The following is a 20,464-nucleotide window of genomic DNA, read 5'->3' on the forward strand; positions in this document are numbered from 1 at the left end:
AATGACTGCACAGATTTTTCTCCAGTTAGGCTGCGTTCACATCTGCGCCAGGGTCCCGTTCCGTCGAAGCTCCCTCTCGGAACGGAACCCTGACTGACACAAATGGAAACCAAAGGTTTCCGTTTCCATCAACATTGATTTCAATGGTGACCGATCCAGTGCCAATGGTTTCCGTTTGTCTCCGTTGTACAAGGGTTTCTTAGTTTTGACGGGATCAATAGCAAAGCCGACTACGCTATTGATTCCGCCAAAATGACAGAACCCTTGCACAACCGAGACAAAAGGAAACCATTAGCACAGGATCAGTCGGCATTTAAATCAATGGTGATGGAAACGGAAACCTATGGTTTCCGTTTGTGTCTGTCAGGGCTCCGTTCCGTCTGAACGGAGCCCTAGCCCAGATGTGAACGAAGCCTTACTTGCAATGTGGGATGTGTAATCTTTTAAACCTTCTATCAAGATGTGTTAAAGAGAAACTGTCAGCTCTCCTGATGTCTATTTTATTAAATACTTTTATTGTCCAAAGCCTAACAGTTCTGGAGCATCTTTTCTTTAAAAACTTTGCTGTGTTGTTCCTCTGTTATTTCTCCTGGAATAGTACGAATAATTTGGCAACTGGGGATTAAAGTAGTCTCAAAAGTGGAGCTTTGTATGTGAGCACGGCCGAATATGCGGCCCACGGCCCTTGGCGGCCGGCCGTGCTCGCAATCGTGAACTGTGATTTAAAAAAAAAATTTCAGTTTACAAAAATTGCAACTTTTAGTGGTTTAGTTAAGTTTCGGCTACTCTAGACACTTTTCTAAAAAGTGGTTGGAGCTTAACAGAAGGGGCAGAGCCACCCACATCCTTCTGGATTATAATTTACTCCAAAAACTGTAAATTATAGCGGAAATATTTGCCAGCTCATTAAACACCAGTCTCATTAAATTCCCCCATGGTTTATAGCAGGGCTTCTCAAACTATTTCTACTGGGATCACCACTAGGAGTCAAATTCATGCAAAAAGCAAAAATATTGCTAAATTTATCTTTCATTTGTCTGAACCCAGAATGATTTTTAAATAAGCACAAAATGACTCAATGATATTTCTAAACAAGAAATAACTGCAACCAGAGAGGGGCCTGTGCAGCTTATCATCACTTCTGTCAAAACTGCGCCTCATTAACCACTAGGGGGCGCCTCACAGTTCGAGAAGCACTGGTGTATCGTGGAGTTTTATCAGGGCAATGACTGATGAAGACCATGGATATGAAGCTGTTTAGGTGAAGGCGTCTAGGGCAGCCATTGTAATATGTTTTTGATGGGGGCCAGACCTAGTTTTTAGAGCTTAGATACCCACATCTCACTTGCCTCTGTCAGGATTTTTATTTATCCCTAATTGTGGTCTGCTTTGCTTTTATTGCGCTTCACTTTTATACGGAGTGATCTATTGACAGTAATGATCTTGGTCACTAATTTCATCACTCTGCACTTTGTGGTCAGTACAGTTATGTTTGCCGGTCTGCAGGACTACAGAGACGTGACATTGTTACACAGCATGGGACTGCAGCTGCAAACCAGTTCTGAGCGCTTTACCCCACAATAAGTGACAGCAGGGGGTGAGGAAGAACATTGTTCTCCTTCATTGAGCAGAAACGTGTCAATTTATCAGATTAGGAATAACCATGGGATGGATAAAGTTGTTCCACTTCATTGTTATGCGCTGGAGCTGTGGAATTTTAGCTGCAGTACAGTGTGTGGTATATGAAGCGGCATCTACAATATTGGATAGACTTGTTAATATAGGTTGTAGGGAGCCAACCTGCTTTCAAAGGTTGACTGGGCCCCAGGAAACTGGCACAAAATAGTGGCCCTTAAGAGAGGCCTTCTCCTTCCCTCTGGCTTCTTCATCCTGCTAGCGCCGCTCGTACAAGGTCTTGATGCGGAACAGCGTCGGGGTCTTATATGCGATGCAGCATTTCAACGTCGTCCTTGATGCATCGCATACAACGTCCTGACGTTGCCCGGCATCATTATGTTGTATGATCAGCGCTGGACTGATGGAGTCAGAGGGAAGAAAAGGAGTGGAGAAGTAAGTATAATTTATTTATTTTAACTTTTCAATGGGGGGACGACAAGGTAGGGTCATCTACCCTGCTTTGCCCTATAGAGGTAAGTCTACAGCAGCATAATTTCCGCCAGTTTTCTGGCATAAATTCTAATAAATGTGTTGGTCCTTGGTGACCACGCCCCTTTTATAGAGGCCACGCCCTCTTACCGCAAAGTGAACCACACATTGCCACTTTTCGCGCTTTTACGACTCTTTTATGCCAGAAAGCTGACTTGGGCGTAATATGTCAACATTTCCAATATGTTTTGCGGTGCAGTCTGAAATTTACACGACCAGCTCACATACTACACCTACAGCTCCCGATTATACTGCTATAAGGAGCACTTGTGCATGTTGTGCACATTTTCTCAAAATAAGCTGCTTTACTGCCCTCATTGACCCACCTAGCAGCATAAAGTTGGTTAAAAAACTTTTTTCTCTCAGTCATTCATTTGTAAAATGCCTGACGAAGGGGCCTCTGCGCTCTGAAAGCCCAATATAGAACTTTTGTGGTCCGCCAATAAAAGTATCATACCTGCTATACTTTTGTCTTTTTTGACACAAAAGTATTTGACATTAAAAAACACAAAAACACAAAAATATACTGGTTGCACACGGTTTACCTTGATTTTGCTTACTATAAGGGATTGTCTGAGATTAAAAAAGATGGATCTGCAGATCTCCACAAATATTGCCACTTTTGACTATGAGCCATGTCCTATCATTTAAATGGGATTGAGCTGTAATACCAGACCTAGCCCATGGACAAGAGAGGCACTGTTTCTGGAAACAAAGCTGACCCTACTCAGACCATAGGTCAAAACAGGAGAGTTTCCCAGAGAATATTCAAAAATAAAATCAAGCTCTAGAATGAAGTTTTCCTTAAAAAAGTTAAAAATAAGGTGTAAGAAACCGTCCGACATTTGTTGACTTCATGTCAAGAAACTTTTCAGTACTCAATCATGTTGGGGACACTTTAAACCCCCCCCCCCCCCCACATCTGGGTACATTTTATCTTTAACATATTTGTAATGTAAAACGTGTGTAAAATTCGAATATGTTTTTGATTTCTTGTCTGTTCCTTATTTTCAGTTCCTCATGTTATTTTTGGTGTGACCTATTTGTTGAAGAGGGCATGATGCGTGAAATATAACAATGTCACATTTGTGTATCGGGCTGAAAAGATGTATAAATGTTAAAGTGATCCTGGCACTTCAGAACATACTGGAAATTTATACTATTATACATTATCACAGTTTTTCGGAGGTTTCTATTTATTTACGTGATTTTTGTCAAACTTTTTTTCAATGTAGTGCATCAGAGGCCAAAACTTTATCGATTTACGGATCTCGGATGCCCTTTTCCCTAATAAACAAGTTTGTTACCATCTACGGGGACCAGTCCGTCTACAGCTATGTGTGACTCCTAACAAATAGAGCCCTTACCGAGCTTGTAATTGAAATAATTTGTTAATTTTAATACTTTTGTTTTTTTGTGTGGCCTATATAGAGTTCCTGACTTGAAATTCCATAGATATCACGTGAAGGCATTGCAATATTATTCTTTATACCTCGTCACCGGTGCCGTGCACCTCTGAGCTACAAACAGTGTATGCATCCACATGCTCTCCTTGGCTATGTGATCATATGACTGGCATCAGCAGTGATCAGAGTTTCGAGCCCAAGCCAATCTTACAATTCATGACATTTCTTTACAGCAAATTACCATAATTCTACTTTAGGGACACCTATTGTTTGTATAAGTATCCCCCAGGTACCTTAAAAGAGGACCTGTCAACTCTCCGGACATATCTGTTTTAGTAAATACTTACTGGTATTTCCCTCCAGTGATAACACCCAGTTGTCAATTTATTCATGTATTTTCAGGAGGATTAACAGAGGAACAGCACAATACAGAGTTCTAACAAAAGATGATCTGGAATTGTGAATTTATGGGGAATTGATACTAAAACAGACATGTCAGGAGAACTGATAGGTGCTCTTTAAGCCTATTATTAGGGAAGATAGCTTTTCATGAATGACCGAGTTGGTGCAATGAGAAATAATAAGTAGTTTGTTTTTTTGTTTGTTTTATCTCTGCAAGAGATTATCAATTGCTGCAAATCCGTATACATCCGTTTTTTTAAATGCTTTCTCCACGATGATTAAGACAAAAGGATGAATATATATATAGATACAAATATCACACAACAAAAGTCATTGACAAAGTCAAGATAAGCGATCTAGCCATTGTTTATTTAATGTGTTAAAAGTCAAGGTAAAGACGGCTACATCTGTGTGTGTGTGTGTGTGTGTATATATATATATATATATATATATATATATATATATATATATAATGTGTGTGTGTGTGTATATATATATATATATATATATATATATATATATAAATATAAAATTCTAGTATAACAAGACAGTAGAGGGACCGACTCCGGCCTCCACCTGTCCGTCGTGTGAATTTGCTCCTCTGTGAGTGACACTCGCAAATGGTTATGCCAACTGTGTAAAAATATAAGCGCTCCTCCTGGAATACAATCCTATGATAGGATCTTACCTACTATTGGAATGTATGACTCACGCGTCACATATGATCTAAACACGCGTTCACCTGGGAGAATATACACCCATCATCATCAGGAATATCTTATAAATGTTTATACTCTTGTGTGTTACTTGAGTTAACGTTCTCATTGACTGGTTAAGATGGAGGAGCCTCTAATGAAAATAAACGTGCTGACAGCCGTCCGTGAGTAACTTCTGACAGCTGCAGCGCACATAGCGGCGTCCACCTTACCCCAGCACTGGCTGATCTTTCATGAATTATTAAAAAAACAAACCCTTGTGGATTCCAGCCAGGAATGTATTCAGAAGAAAAAAAAAAAGAAAGTCCCATTAACTGACTCTATATTTTACATGGTATATTTTTATGATAAAAGGGTTATGAAACACCTCTTCAGTGCATGCATGGTAACGTTTTGTAATAAAGTACTATCTATAGTTCTAGCCTTACCCATGGTTTAGGCCATGGAAGATTTTTTAAGGATTTATTAAAATGAACGTTTTTAAGGTGTGAAAAGGTTGTTTGGTTTTGGTACTTTATTATTCGTTATTCATATAGGGCCACGCTGTACAATGTGGTGCAAAACAAGACGTAGAATAAAAACTAAAGTTCAAAGTTAAACGTTTCAATTGCAGTAGGAGAGAGAACTTTCCAGACAAGTTAATGGGCATAAGACTTTTTGGTGACTTGCAATATTCTTTAGCAGGGCTAGATCTTCCTATAGGCACAGTAGGGCTGTGTGCATGTAGCTTTAGGCCGGGTTCCCACAGAGCGGATCCGCTGCATAAAAATCACGCAGCTTATCCGTCCTGGAATTACATTGTGGTGCGTTTTTTCAGACTGAATTTCCGCTACGGAAAGTAGCGCTTGGAAAAAAAAAATAGTTTTTTCTCTGCGTGTAGTTCGGCCTCCTACGATGATGTTGCAGGCCATGTGACTCTACAGCCTGTGATTGGCTGCAACGGTCACATCGGATGAAACGTCATCCCAGGAGGCTGGACTGCAGGAAGGAGAGCGTTCTGTGTAAGTTTGATTGTTTTTTTCCCGAAGTTGCGATTTTTGCACGGTAACCGCTGCGATTACTCCGCAAAAGTCGCAACACTTGGCTTTCTGTTGTGGATTTTGCATCCCCATTGAATTCAATAGAGAAAACCCGCAACAGAAAATCAACAAAAACGCAGCATAAATTAAATTCTGCACCGCAGGTCAATTTATTAACGTTTACGCTGCATTTTTTTCGCAGCGTGGCATTCGATTTTCTAAGTCTCATCCCCTTTGCTGCTATTGTAAAGACTGCGGAATTTCCGCGCACAATTCTGTTGCAGAACTTCTGCAGCGTTTATGATACGTGGGAACCCGGCCTTACAGTAGACTGACACTTGCTGTTTTGTAGAGATCACTTTCCAGCAGTCGTTTCATTATCATTACAGGCAGGAATACACTGAAAGGTAACACCTCTAATTTTAATCACAAGGCAGACAACACAGGAATACCCCATTGACAATAGATGATGGGGCAGCTCTGTCTTAGAGCATGCCCACTACATTCTCCCATACAAGTTAAAGAGGCTCTGTCACCAGATTTTGCAGCCCCTATCTCCTATTGCAGCAGATCGGCGCTGCAATGTAGATAGGAGTAACGTTTTTATTTTTTAAAAACGAGCATTTTTGGCCAAGTTATGGCCATTTTTGTAGTTATGCAAATGAGGCTTGCAAAAGTCCAAGTGGGCGTGTATTATGTGCGTACATCGGGGCGTTTTTAATACTTTTACTAGATGGCCGTTCTGATGAGAAGTATCATCCACTTCTCTTCACAACGCCCAGCTTCTGGCAGTGCAGACACAGCCGTGTTCTCGAGAGATCACGCTGTGTCGTCACTCACAGGTCCTGCATCGTGTCAGACGAGCGAGGACACATCGGCACCAGAGGCTACAGATGATTCTGCAGCAGCATCGGCGTTTGCAGGTAAGTAGCTACATCGACTTACCTGCTAACACCGATGCTGCTGCAGAATCAACTGAAGCCTCTGGTGCCGATGTGTCCGACACGATGCAGGACCTGTGAGTGACGACACAGCGTGATCTCTCGAGAACACGGCTGTGTCTGCACTGCCAGAAGCTGGGCGTTGTGAAGAGAAGTGGATGATACTTCTCATCAGAACGCCCAGCTAGTAAAAGTATTAAAAACGCCCCGATGTACGCACATAATACACGCCCACTTGGACTTTTACTTTTAAACACACCCACTTGGACTTTTGCAAGCCTCATTTGCATAACTACAAAAATGGTCATAACTTGGCCAAAAATGCTCGTTTTTAAAAAATAAAAACGTTACTGTAATCTACATTGCAGCGCCGATCTGCTGCAATAGGACATAGGGGTTGCAAAATCTGGTGACAGAGCCTCTTTAATCAGTAGTTTTCTCACTGAGGTTTCTTACCTCCCCTGCTATACAACAAAGCTCTGTAACTGCTGGTCACAGCTCAGAGCACACGGCTGACCCCAATAATCATGTACAGAAAAAGAATAAAAAAATATTCAATCGGAAAATAAAGAGAGTATGTTTCAGAAAATGATTTTAATTGGTAAAAAAATAATAAAGGGATACACTACCTTTAAAGAAAATCTTCTGTGAGCTAAGCAATCTGGACTCCAGGCTGATACATTTTATCTACACTGATCATTTGTAGCAAACAACCAGGACGGGATACAGTGTATGTGTGTGCGTGTGTGTGTATATGTATTTTTTTGTTTTTGTAAATGTCTATCCAGACATACCCGTATATCATCACTATTACATTTCCTCGAAGGGCAGGTTATCACAGAATAATTCTGTTTTTATAGGTATTATTGTTTTGACATTAAATAATGAAATTATGGGTATTATTTTGTTGCAATAAATCTTACGCCATATTTTGCGATGGCGTGATGAGTGTCTTAAGACTTTTATAGAATTCCCAGAACAAGTAAAACAAAAATTACCTTGAATTTTGTCGCCTTATCAATTTTTGACTGTGATTTTCTAATCTGAAAATAGTAATTAATGAGCCGTCCTTGTCCTCTAAAGCGAGCGATGTCGATGCCCTAGAAAAAGTAAGGATCATAACAAAGCATGTGATGTGTAAACCAGTGCGTTTCTTTATCGCGCATTATTTCCCTTCTCTTTTTTTTTTCCATTGCAGATGACCTTGGTTAGTCATTGTCAAACACTATTTTGTAACGTCTGCCTTTGCCAATATTATCTGTACAAACAAGAAAATGTCTGAAAATAGAAAAGAAATGCAGGTTATGTAGCCACATCGATCGCCTGCTATTTGCATTGTAAATGGTCACTCTTCCTGTGGGATGTGTCATCGCTATGATTTAGCGGAGCCATAGGTCATTTTAACACAGATGTTCATTGGCAAGTAGAGTTAGCGTTTGTCCATGGGCATTTCAGAAATATGGGTGTGTAGATGAAGCTGTAGCCATTTTAATTATTATATTTTACTTTGACTCCGGTTTAAAGGCGCATTCCGGCCAAAAACATTTGCCACTGGATAGGGTATAAATATTAGATTGTTGGGGGTCTAACACTGCTCCATTCATTTTCCTCCTTGGGGCTAGGGGGACAGAAGACTGGGTTTCCCCTTTCTAGTGATCGGTTGGATAAGTAATAAATGTTTTTGGTCGCTATATCCCTTTAAATAAATGCATTGAAATGTTCCATGCCAGTCTGTTTTTGAAAGTTGACTGTGGCGACCTGACCAATGCATTCATATAAGGCCACTTTAAAGAATTTGAGGAATGACAGCGCCATTCTCTTTAATTGGCTGTGTGTGGTATTGCAGTCGAGACCCATTTAAATTGGCTTTTAAGGAGCAAAACATTCATGGCCTATCCTTAGCTTTGGCTTATTCTGCAACTCACCCCCAAGTGAATGGGCCTGGGCTATAGTACCACTCACACCACACATACGGACAAACGCCCCAGATTCTTGATTCTGATGATCACTGGGGGTCAAACACACACTGCTCAAATATTGACGGCTTATCCCAAGGATACACTGGTGTCTTTCCTCCATTTATTGAAGGAAAAATGCTGTTTAGCCCCACATGGTCCTATGTAAATAAAGTAATTGTTCCCTTAGCTACTAAATCAACCAGTTCTCTAAATGCAATTGACAATTGGGTTCAATTTCACTAGCCGCGCCCAGACATGATTACTGCCGGATCTGTTGAATCTAAACATCACTTAAAGAGGCTCTGTCACCACATTATAAGTGGCCTATATTGTACATGGTGTGATCGGCGCTGTAATGTAGATTACAGCAGTGTTTTTTTTTTATTTAGAAAAACGATCATTTTTGATGGAGTTATGACCTATTTAAGGGTTTATGCTAATGAGTTTCTTAATGAACAACTGGGTGTTTTTTTTTAACTTTTTGACCAAGTGGGTGTTGTGGAGAGAAGTGTATGACGCTGACCAATCAGTGACCAACCAGCGTCATGCACTTCTCTCCATTCATTTACACAGCATATAGTGATCTTACTAGATCAATATGTGCAGCCACATACTCTCACATTAACTTTACTGAAGTGTCCTGACAGTGAATAGACATCACTACCAACCAGGACGTGATGTCTATTCAGAATCCTGACACTTTGGTAACGTTTGTGTGAAATTTACAGCACAGCAAGCGTTATCTCGCGAGATTGCGCTGTAAACTGTCATTTAAAACGAGATTACGCTTGCTGTGCTGTAAATTTCACACAAACGTTACCGAACTGTCAGGATTCTGAATAGACACCACGTCCTGGCTGGTAGTGATGTATATTCACTGTCAGGACACTTCAGTAACGTTAATATATGAGTAAGTGACTGCACATCATGATATAGCAAGATCACTATGTGCTGTGTAAATGAATGGAGAGAAGTGTATGACGCTGATTGGTCACTGATTGGTCAGCGTCATACACTTCTCTCCACAACGCCCACTTGGTCAAAAAGTAAAACACGCCCAGTTGTCCATTAAGAAAGTCATTAGCATAAAGCTAAAATAGGTCATAACTCCGTAAAAAATGATTGTTTTTCTAAATAAAAAACACTGCTGTCACCTACATTACAGCGCCAATCATATTATGTAGAAGATAGAAAATAGGGCACTTATATGGTGACAGAGCCTTTTTAAATATAACTAATGTGAAGCCAGCTAGAAGGTCTCAAAAAGCAGCACATGATGCCACATCCTAAAGAGATTCAACTACAGATGCCAAACAAAGTCATTGACATCTACCAGGCTGGAAAGGGTTACAAAGCTTCTATCTATCTATCTATCTATCTATCTATCTATCTATCTATCTATCTATCTATCTATCTATCTATCTATCTATCTATCTATCTATCTATCTCATATCAATCTATTTATCTAATATCTATCTTTCCCAAAAAATATTTAATCTGAAATTGGGAGCAGAGCCGACCTTACGTTGGGTGGGGTCCTGTGCGGTACCTTTTGCTAGCGCCCAATTAAATTAGGGGGTTTTATATATGCTGAACTAGAAGGTATGATGTTGCCCTCCAATAATGCCAATGATGCCGCTCATTGCTGGTTCTGGTTTTGTTTGACACGGTGTTATCATGATTTGTCTTTGGACACCATCTGAATGATTTCATTGGGGAACATAACTGTTGCATAGTTGCCAAAAGTCCTGATTTTTACTAGACAGTCCCTTGAACTGGACAGCAAAAAGGGGGTTATTCTAATGTTCTAAAAGAGGAGTCGTTCTTGAGTTCTCTGGTGGTATGGGATGGTATTCATTGGTTTTCAAATGTTGGTAAATGTGCTGTTGCATGACACCAAAAATGTAAGAGAAATCTTCTTGAGTGAAGTCCGGTTCCTGCTTTTACGTTTTTTGAGACTAGATGGTTTGCACTGCAGATAGGTGTGTGCCACGTCTTCAGTGTCTGCCATCTACATGGGTTCCTAGGGCTTCTCTAAAACTTTCTGTTTGAATATGACATATATATAATTTGTCTTTTAAAGTGACCCCTTACTTGTACGCCCTGAGATATTTTCTCAGATGACGTTTATTTAAACATCTCCCAGTGTCAGCTGACAGAATACAGCGATGCTGCAGGGACTAAGATCCCCCATCACTGCTTTCTACTGTTGTCAGATCTCCTGCTCATGATTAGAACCATTCTAGGGAACTGCTTATAACGGGGAAAGGGAAAAGTCACATGGTAACCGTTACATCGTGTCATTACCAATCTCAGGCTGTGGTATTCGATTTTTCTAAAAAATCTATTTATATGGTGAAAATCTTAAAGTGAATTGGAATTATGATTTTATAGTGGAAAACTTGAAATTGAATGCCCATGCTTAAAGGGGTTTTCCCATAACCATTATTTATCACCTAACCTATATTGTATCTGATCAGCGGGGCTCCTACCACTGGGACCCCCACCTATCACGGGCTTACATTGCCGTTCCTGGGACCCCCATAGGAATGGAGCGGTAGTGCGCATACTCGACCACCTATCCTACATCTGATCGGTGGGTATCCGACCGCTGGGCCCCCACTAATCACGAGAAAGGGCTTACTTTGCCATTCCTGGGAGCCACATAGTAATGAGCTGTATTGTGCATTCTTGACCACCGCTCTATTAATTTCTATAGGGCTGCCGAGCACGATCTTCGGCAATCCCATAGAAATGAATGAACTTGTGGCCGACCATGCACACAACCGCTCTATTCCTATGGTGGGGTTCCGAGGAACAGCAAGGTAAGCGCTTTCTCGTGATCAGTGGAGGTCCCAGCGGTCAGACCCCATCGATCAGATAATTATCACCTATCCTGTGGATAGGTGATAAATATTGATTATGGGAAAACCCGTTAAGCACCATTTATTTTTTATTCTGCATAGGTCCAAAAATCTGTACATATACCAGGATGTATTGCGTGAGATGCTAGACAAACGTACAAAAACCGTATACCGCCTACAGATGGCATCCATCGCCCTTAAACTTTTTTCGAAACATGACCGTCTAAGTTAACGTATACAATTTTTTTTTTTTTGCTGGATGCCACAAGTTGGTATCATGACAAATTGTGTAACTTAACGTATTTCAAGAAAATCTAAGGGTGGACATATCTGTAAATGATCAAATTTGAGGTGTCTCCAACCACCATTAGAGGGAGCTTTCTGCATACTGCGTATGCTTTTAAATTAATAATAATCGAGTATGCAGTGAGCGCTAAAGCTCCCTCTAGTGGTGGCTTTATCTATACATAATATTTGGTGCTCTGCATCACAAAAACTACACTACACTGCTATGTAGATATATTATGCAACGAATCAGCACATAATATTTAACCTAAAAGGACCAGCACTTTAAACTTTATTTTACTTCTCAAAGCAAGCTATTCAATCTCTGCATTGCTACTCAGGTTGTGAGTGCAGCATTGTTAGATTTTTAGGGCAGCTGCACATTGGATCCTGCAGTTCACAGGACTTATTACTTCTTACAATTTTTTTTTTCCACATTTTTTTTCTTCCTTTCCTCTTTCCGCAATGATGGGAAATGATACAGAAAGCTGGATTATATTTCTATAACGAACCTTAATGTAATTGTGTGTTTACTTGCCGAGAGCCCCACCTTATGTAACCAGATGCACAAGCGTTTAATAAAAGATCTGCATTTCATATGCTTTTTGAGAAGTCCCCTGTGCTCAGAATCCCTGCCAGTAGAACAACTTGGCCTTGCTCCCATTTTCCAGACTTCCCACTGAGCCAGAGCCAAATTCCTTTGGGAAATCATTTCCCCGAAGGTCAGAATAGAAAGGAGGACATTCTTCATCGAGGCCGTTTCTGTTCATAAAGAAATCTAAACATCTGCAACAATATGTGTTGTTTATATATGCAAAGGAGAAAAAATGTACATACACGTCCCGAGGCTTAATATATTGCGGAGCGGCGTTAATCGGCGCTGGTGGAAAGAATCTGGATGAAGCGCGGCCACATACTTTTTTTTTTTTTAATCAATGAACAACAACAGAGTTTCTGTGTCTGCCGTTTACAACTAGTCATTTCCTCGTTGAAACATTTACAAGATGTTTTTTCCGAAGCGTTGGCTTCTTGAAGGGGTATTTGGTGTATTCAGTAAGTTTAAAGCCGAACTCCACCCAAAATATAAACATTGAAGTGTTACTGAAGTTTACCCCAAAATTCCCCTCGTCATGCTCACACCGGTGCGGGAAACTGAGAATCGAGATGATGTTTGGAGAATTGAAGTTGTGCTTTCTGTCTGTGATATGGAGGGGAGTAAGGTGGTCACTGGTGATTTTCGTAAACTTTTTTCTTTACAAAATAGATTAGAGATTTGTTTTCCCCTAATTCGCCCTTCAGAGCAACTATTGTTTTAGATGATAAAAGGAAATCATCAGTGACCACAGTCACAGTAGGAGATTTAGTTCAACTGGTACAAAAGGAAAAGTGGAGCATTTGTCCAAAGCCATCTGATTGCAGCTCTGAGGGTGTTTTGAAAATTAAATAAAGCTATTTTGTTGTTTTTTACGGGCAACGCCTCCATTTTTCCTTTGCACAAGTTCTAATAAATCTTCCTTTAGGCTATGTTCACATGCTAAACGAAAAGCGGCTGTAAAATACGGAGCGGTTTTCAAGGGAAAATAGCCTCTGTTTTTCATCCGTTTTTGAAACCACAAACGTTTTTTGAGGCTTTTTTGCAGCCGTTTTTGGAGCTCTTTTTATATTGACACAATGAATAACTGCGTGGCATGCACTTCTTTTTACGGGGGGCTTTTTTTTATGCGCCATTTTTTCAAGCGGCCGCGTAAAAAAAAAAATGCCCCGTCTGAAGGAAACACTGTTTTTCAGGCATTTTTCGAGGCGTTTACGCCCCGAAAAAAACGCCTGAAAACACTCCGTGTGAACATACCCGAAGTGTTTAACCCATGTTGCAGGCAGGCATAGGGATGTATAAAGCAGCTCTACAATGTGAGGACCCCACCACACAACTCCCCATGTCTTTAATTTGTGAACCTGCCTATGAGGATGACATGGGTTGACTTTGGTATTGCGTTTTACTTTAGTTTTGAGTGGAGTTGGCATTTAAAGAGGACCTGTACACTCTCTTGACATGTCTTATTTAGTAAATACTTGGATTCTCCATAAAATAAAATTTCTAAAACTACATTGTGTCGTTCCTGTTATTCCTCCTGGGAATGTCTGAATAAATTGACATCTGGGCGCTACCATTACTCTTGTCAAGTGGGTGTGTCTCTACACAGTCACAGCATTGATTGGACTATGTTAGAGTGTGTATTGACAGGCACGCCCCATTGACAAAGGAAATGGAAACACACATTTGTCTATGTATTTATACATTTCCAGGAGGAATAACAGAGGAGTACAGTTTTCTAAAAAAAAAAAAAAAATATGCTCCAATTGGTGACAGGTGGTCTTTATTACCCTAGATATATAGGAGATGACTAGGCGGACACAATGCAGGCAGTGCAGCCGTTTCGGTTTAGATGGCATTGTGTCTATAGACTTTTAGGGTCTGTATCAGCGGTGGATTTAGTACAGTATGTGCTTTCCGTGTCCCTCGATTCTCTTATTTCCACAGCTGTTGTGTGTCTGGGTTACCATGAGAATTCGGAGTATTACGGTGATGAGTCACGGCTCTGCCACAATGATGTGTCTTTCCTGTGGATGCTTAAACCATTAGCAATCAAAGAAAAGCAGCAACAGTCAGCACTGGAGGAATGCACATGGCTATAATGTAGAAATAATACAAAACTGACATTGGCAAGAAGGGATAGAATAGGTGACTCACCACACTGAGAAAATAAACCAGGCCATAATAAGATCCCCATTACATGACCGTCAGGATGTGTCCTCAGCTGCAACTTACAAGAAATGCCGTTAGTTTTCCCCTTTATAACCGCACCTACGTGATGTATTATTACATTATATGGTTATTACAGCTCTCCCAATAATAAATGGCCTGTAAAGAGAAAAAATCACGGAGTTCTTAATGATGTCAAAAAGTATATTCTGGTTGACGATATTAGAAAAAGCGTTTTATTTTAAGCAGCAGATCCACTTTTGTGTATGGGTCGTGTCTGGTATTGCAGCTTAGTTCTGGACTTAGCTGCAATACCAGACACAACTCATGCACAATAGTGGTGCTGTTTGGGTATTGGGGGACAGGCTTTGATTTTTTTTCTATGCTAGACAACCTCTTGCAGCTTTTCCAGACCCCTAAAAGGCAAAACCGTCTTAATTATTATACAGTGATCTGGAGCAGGGGATGTCACTGTATGACAAGGTAGGTGTACCCTCCAGGAATTTAGGAAATTGTGGAGGGACAATCCATTTGTGGACTGTAATTGCAGACATATTGTATACCAGCCCTACTTGTTATCACCCAGAATTTGCAGACACAAACTGACAGAATAAAATAAACACCAGAAGAATAATTTTTTTCAGTTTTCTTTTAAGTTTAAGACCAATTTCTCACAAGCGTAATACAGAATCGAGTTACAGAAGCAAATCTCCTAGCCCAACCGCGGGTCTGATTACCAGGACCAGCAGCATCATAGATCTCTAGGTCAGTCAGAGGTCCGTATTACGCTCTGTGTGAGCATACCTTAAAGAGAACCTTTCACCTCCCCATACATGTGCAGCTGAGTGCAGCATGTAATGGGGAGGGCTGCACAAACCCTGGGGCACTTAACATTTTTTTTCTACCTCCCTCCGTTATTTAGATATTGGTGGCGTTATATTTGGCGCCCGATATTTAAATAACCACCTGAACTGTCAACGGGGCGTGTACTGCCAAGGGGGCGTGTTACTATGGCTGTGACACTGTCCAATCAGATATGGACAGTGTTACAGCAAGAGCGAGGAGAGAGAGAGAGAGAGAGAGAGAGTGTGTGCGCGCGCGCATGCTCTCACTCTTCAGCTTTCAAGATTAGACTTCTGCCGAACTGGCAAGGGGGCGTGTCACAGCTAGGGACAGTGTAAGAGCTGGGGAGCACTTACACTGTCCGTAGCAGAGACACGCCCCCTTGCCAGTTCGGCAGACAATACAAGACTGATCTCTCACAAGAGCTGAAGAGATGAGAGCGCGCTCTCCTCTCCACAGCTCTTACACTGCCCGTAGCAGAGACACGGCAAGGGGGCAAGTTCGGGTGAAAAGACTGCAACCGCACACTCGCTCTCCTCGCTCTTGCTGTGGCACTGTCCATATCTGATTGGAGGGTGTCAAAGCCGTAGTAACACGCCCACTTGCCAGCACACGCCCGTTGACAGTTCAGGGTGTTATTTAAATATCGGGCGCCAAATATAATGGCACCGATATCTAAATAACGGAGGGAGGTAGAAAAAAAAAGGAAAGTGCCCCAGGGTTTGTGCAGCCCTGCCCATTACATGCTGCACATGTATGGGGAGGTGAAAGGTTCTCTTTAAAGGTCAGTTTCACAGAAGTCTTTCGCAGGCAGCAAAAATCTGCTTCAAAATTCCTTCATGAATTTTAGAGGCAGATTTTGACCTGCCTGCGCTATTTTGCCATGGATGACCACGAGTTTTTTGTGTGAACAAGGCCTTAGAATGGCCGTTATTTTAGATGCTTTTTCTTTCCGCGTTTTTGTTTCAGCTGTTTTGTATAATGAATACAATGCAAAAACCGGGGCAAAAAAAAACGCTTCAAGCGCTGCAGGTTTTTTCTGCCTCCCATTAGCTTCAATTGGAGGTCAGAGGTGGAAACCACCCCAAGAAAGTACATGCCGCTTTTTTTTCCCCACGAGTGGCCAAAAGCTGCCCGGGAAAAAATATGCCACGACTTCCCATTGAAATCAATGGGGAGCAATTTGGGGCGTGTCTTGGCGCTGATTCCGACGCTGTTTTCGCGTCAAAATCAGAGCCAAAAAAACTCCTGTGTGAACCTTAAGGAGGAAATTATGTTTAAACCCACAGTGTAAGTTTCTGTATTTAATAAGCTTATACATATATATGAGGTAGGAGAAAAAAAGCAGCACTTCGTAATTGTAGAGGTTGGTGCAAAGCGATCCTGACCTTGATCCAAAACGGTCCTATAGGTATATGCAGAAATGACCGCAGCACTCCAAAAGTTGATCTCAAACAAAGATGTGGTTTATTATTCCATGTTTCAAAAAGAAGCTACGTTTCAGTCCTCTCACAGGAGCTTGAGAAAGCTCCTGTGAGAGGACTGAAACGTGGCTTCTTTTTGAAACATGGAATAATAAAACACATCTTTGTTTGACATCAACTTTTGGAGTGCTGCGGTCATTTCTGTATATATATATATATATATATATATATATATATATATAATATATAGTGAAGGAAATAAGTATTTTATCCCTTGCTGATTTTGTAAGTTTGCCCACTGTCAAAGACATGAACAGTCTAGAATTTTTAGGCTAGGTTAATTTTACCAGTGAGAGATAGATTATATTAAAAAAAAAACTGAAAATCACATAGTCAAAATTATATATATTTATTTGCATTGTGCACAGAGAAATAAGTATTTCATCCCTTTGGCAAACAAGACTTAGTACTTGGTGGCAAAACCCTTGTTGGCAAGCACAGCAGTCAGACGTTTTTTGGTAGTTGATGATGAGGTTTCCACACGTTAGATGGAATTTTGGCCCACTCCTCCGTGCAGATCATCTGTAAATCATTAAGATTTCGAGGCTGTCGCTTGGCAACTCGGATCTTCAGCTCCCTCCATAAGTTTTCGATGGGATTAAGGTCTGGAGACTGGCTAGGCCACTCCATGACCTTAATGTGCTTCTTTTTGAGCCACTCCTTTGTTGCCTTGGCTGTATGTCATTGTCGTGATGGAAGACCCAGCCACGAGCCATTTTTAATGTCCTGGTGGAGGGAAGGAGGTTGTCACTCAGGATTTGACGGTACATGGCTCCATCCATTCTCCCATTGATGCGGTAATGTTTCCACCTCCATGCTTGACAGTGGGGACGGTGTTCTTTGGGTCATAGGCAGTCATAGGCAGCATTTCTCTTCCTCCAAACACGGCGAGTTGAGTTAATGCCAAAGAGCTCAATTTTAGTCTCATCTGACCACAGCACCTTCTCCCAATCACTCTCAGAATCATCAAGATGTTCATTTGCAAACTTCAGACGGGCCTGTACATGTGCCTTCTTGAGCAGGGGGACCTTGCGGGCACTGCAGGATTTTAATCCATTACGGCGTAATGTGTTACCAATGGTTTTCTTGGTGACTGTGGTCCCAGCTGCCTTGAGATCATTAACAAGTTCCCCCGTGTAGTTTTCGGCTGAGCTCTCACCTTCCTCAGGATCAAGGATACCCCACGAGGTGAGATTTTTCATGGAGCCCCAGATCGATGTCGATTGACAGTCATTTTGTATGTCTTCCATTTTCTTACTATTGCACCAACAGTTGTCTCCTTCTCACCCAGCGTCTTACTTATGGTTTTGTAGCCCATTCCAGCCTTGTGCAGGTCTATGATCTTGTCCCTGACATCCTTAGAAAGCTCTTTGGTCTTGCCCATGTTGTAGAGGTTAGAGTCAGACTGATTAATTGAGTCTGTGGACAGGAGTCTTTTATACAGGTGACCATGTAATAGCTGTCTTTAATGCAGGCACCAAGTTGATTTGGAGCGTGTAACTGGTCTGGAGGAGGCTGAACTCTTAATGGTTGGTAGGGGATCAAATACTTATTTCTCTGTGCACAATGCAAGTAAATATATATAATTTTGACAATGTGATTTTTATTTTATTTTTTATATATATAATCTATCTCTCACTGGTAAAATTAACCTAGCCTAAAAATTCTAGACTGTTCATGTCTTTGACAGTTGGCAAACTTACAAAATCAGCAAGGGATCAAATACTTATTTCCTTCACTGTATATATATATATATATATATATATATATATATATATATATATATATATATATTGTTCCACAGGCAAAAATTCTTGGGCTAGTGCTTTTTGTTTTTTTAATCTATTTCAGTACTTTTTTTTATAATCTGTCTTTAGTTAAAGGGGTAAGAGACAGCACCCCCAATGTCAATGGACTGTGTCTGGTATTACAGCTCATCCCCATTCAAGTGACTGCTGTAATGGCCAATTTATCTGAATGCCCCGCCACTCACTGAGGGCATTGGTTGGGGTAAAATCTCCACAGATGTGATTTTCTTTTTTAGTGCAGTCAAATTCCTTAAATCCAGCATCCAATCTGTTACCAATTATTTGGCACCTAGGAAGTTAGGAGAATCTTCTAGTTCAACGCAAATTCACAAAGCCGTGTGTTCAGATCTTCTCCTGTTTTTTTAATAGAATTTTTTTTTAAATATAAATAGGTCCAAAATACTGTGCAGATTAATTTCTTAATATACATTTAGGGTATGTGCACACGACAACGACAAATACGTCAGAAATTACGGAGCTGTTTTCAGGAGAAAACAGCTCCAGAATTTCAGACGGTTTTACAAGTGCACGCGTTTTTCGCGGTATCTTTTCTTGGGACGTAATTTGAGCTGTTTTTCATTGGCGTCAATGAAAAACAGCTCCAATTACGTCCCAAGAAGTGTCCTGCACTTCTTTGACGCGGCCGTAATTTTACGCACCGTCTTTTGACAGCGACGCTTAAAATGACAGGTCGTCTGCACAGAACATGGTAAGACCCATTGCAAGCAATGGCCAGATGTTTGCCAACGTATTGGAGCCGTCTTTTCAGGCGTAATTCGAGGCGTAAAACGCCTCCATTACGTCTGAAAAGAGGTCGTGTGCACATACCCTTATAGGGATTGTGACTCCTTCATGTAGTCTCCTACATAGACATATGCTTAAATAATATAATTTGGCCTGCCACTAGGGGGCGCTTACAGCGGACATTTGTACTGTAAACTCAATAACAAAAAGATATGCAGTATGCTCCTAAGCTCCCTCTAGTGGCAGGGAGACAGAATGTTTAGGTTTTAACTGAGGTTTAAAGGGAATGTGTTGCCAGAAAAACATGTTTTTTTTTTTTAATTAAACATTTAGTGTGTAGGTGATTAAACATTGTTCAAATTTTTTTTATTTTTTTTCACGAGTCAGGAAATATTATAAATGAATTCTAATTTATAATATTTCCCATTGCTGGTCACTAGATGGAGCTATTCCCAAAATTGCAGCATTGCAAAATTGGGTAAAAAGCCCTCGCTCTAGTGAGCTCTCAGCATCCCCCCCCTCCTTTATCCTGGCTAGTGCCGGGATAAACGAGGGGTTTGAACGGTCTAACCTCCTACACTGTGTGTCGCCATTTTTTGAGCTAACACACAGTGTAGTAGGTTTACATACAGTAGTAAACGTACACAAACACGAACATACATAGAAATCTCTTACCTGCTCCTGCCGCCGCGGCTCCCTCCGGCCCGTCCGCTCCGTCTGCTGCCGCTGGTCCAAGTGCACAAGTCCGGAAGCCGCGACCGTAAGTAGTAATCTTACTGTCCGGCCGCGACTTCCGGTCCACAGGAAAATGGCGCCGGACGGCGCGCATTTCAAATTGGACTGTGTGGGAGCGGCGCATGCGCAGTTCCCACACAGACGGCGTACATGTTAGTGGATGGAACGGGCCCCGTTCGCAGTCCCTATGGGACTGTGGCTGCCGTATTCCATGTCTGTATGTGTCGTTAATCGACACATACAGAAATGGGAAAAAAAATGGCAGCCCCCATAGGGAAGAAAAAGTGTAAAAATAAGAAAAAGTAAAACACAAACACACAAATAAATATAAA

At 41.1% G+C, this 20,464-nt stretch overlaps 1 protein-coding gene across 2 annotated transcripts in view; it reads left to right on the top strand.

Moving 5' to 3' along the window:
* THADA (THADA armadillo repeat containing) overlaps window positions 1-20,464 on the top strand; it is a 479,325-nt gene that overhangs the window by 285,640 nt on the left and 173,221 nt on the right. The window lies entirely within an intron of this gene.

Source organism: Rhinoderma darwinii, chromosome 4 (genome assembly GCF_050947455.1).
Source record: "Rhinoderma darwinii isolate aRhiDar2 chromosome 4, aRhiDar2.hap1, whole genome shotgun sequence".
NCBI classification, from domain to species: domain Eukaryota; kingdom Metazoa; phylum Chordata; class Amphibia; order Anura; family Rhinodermatidae; genus Rhinoderma; species Rhinoderma darwinii.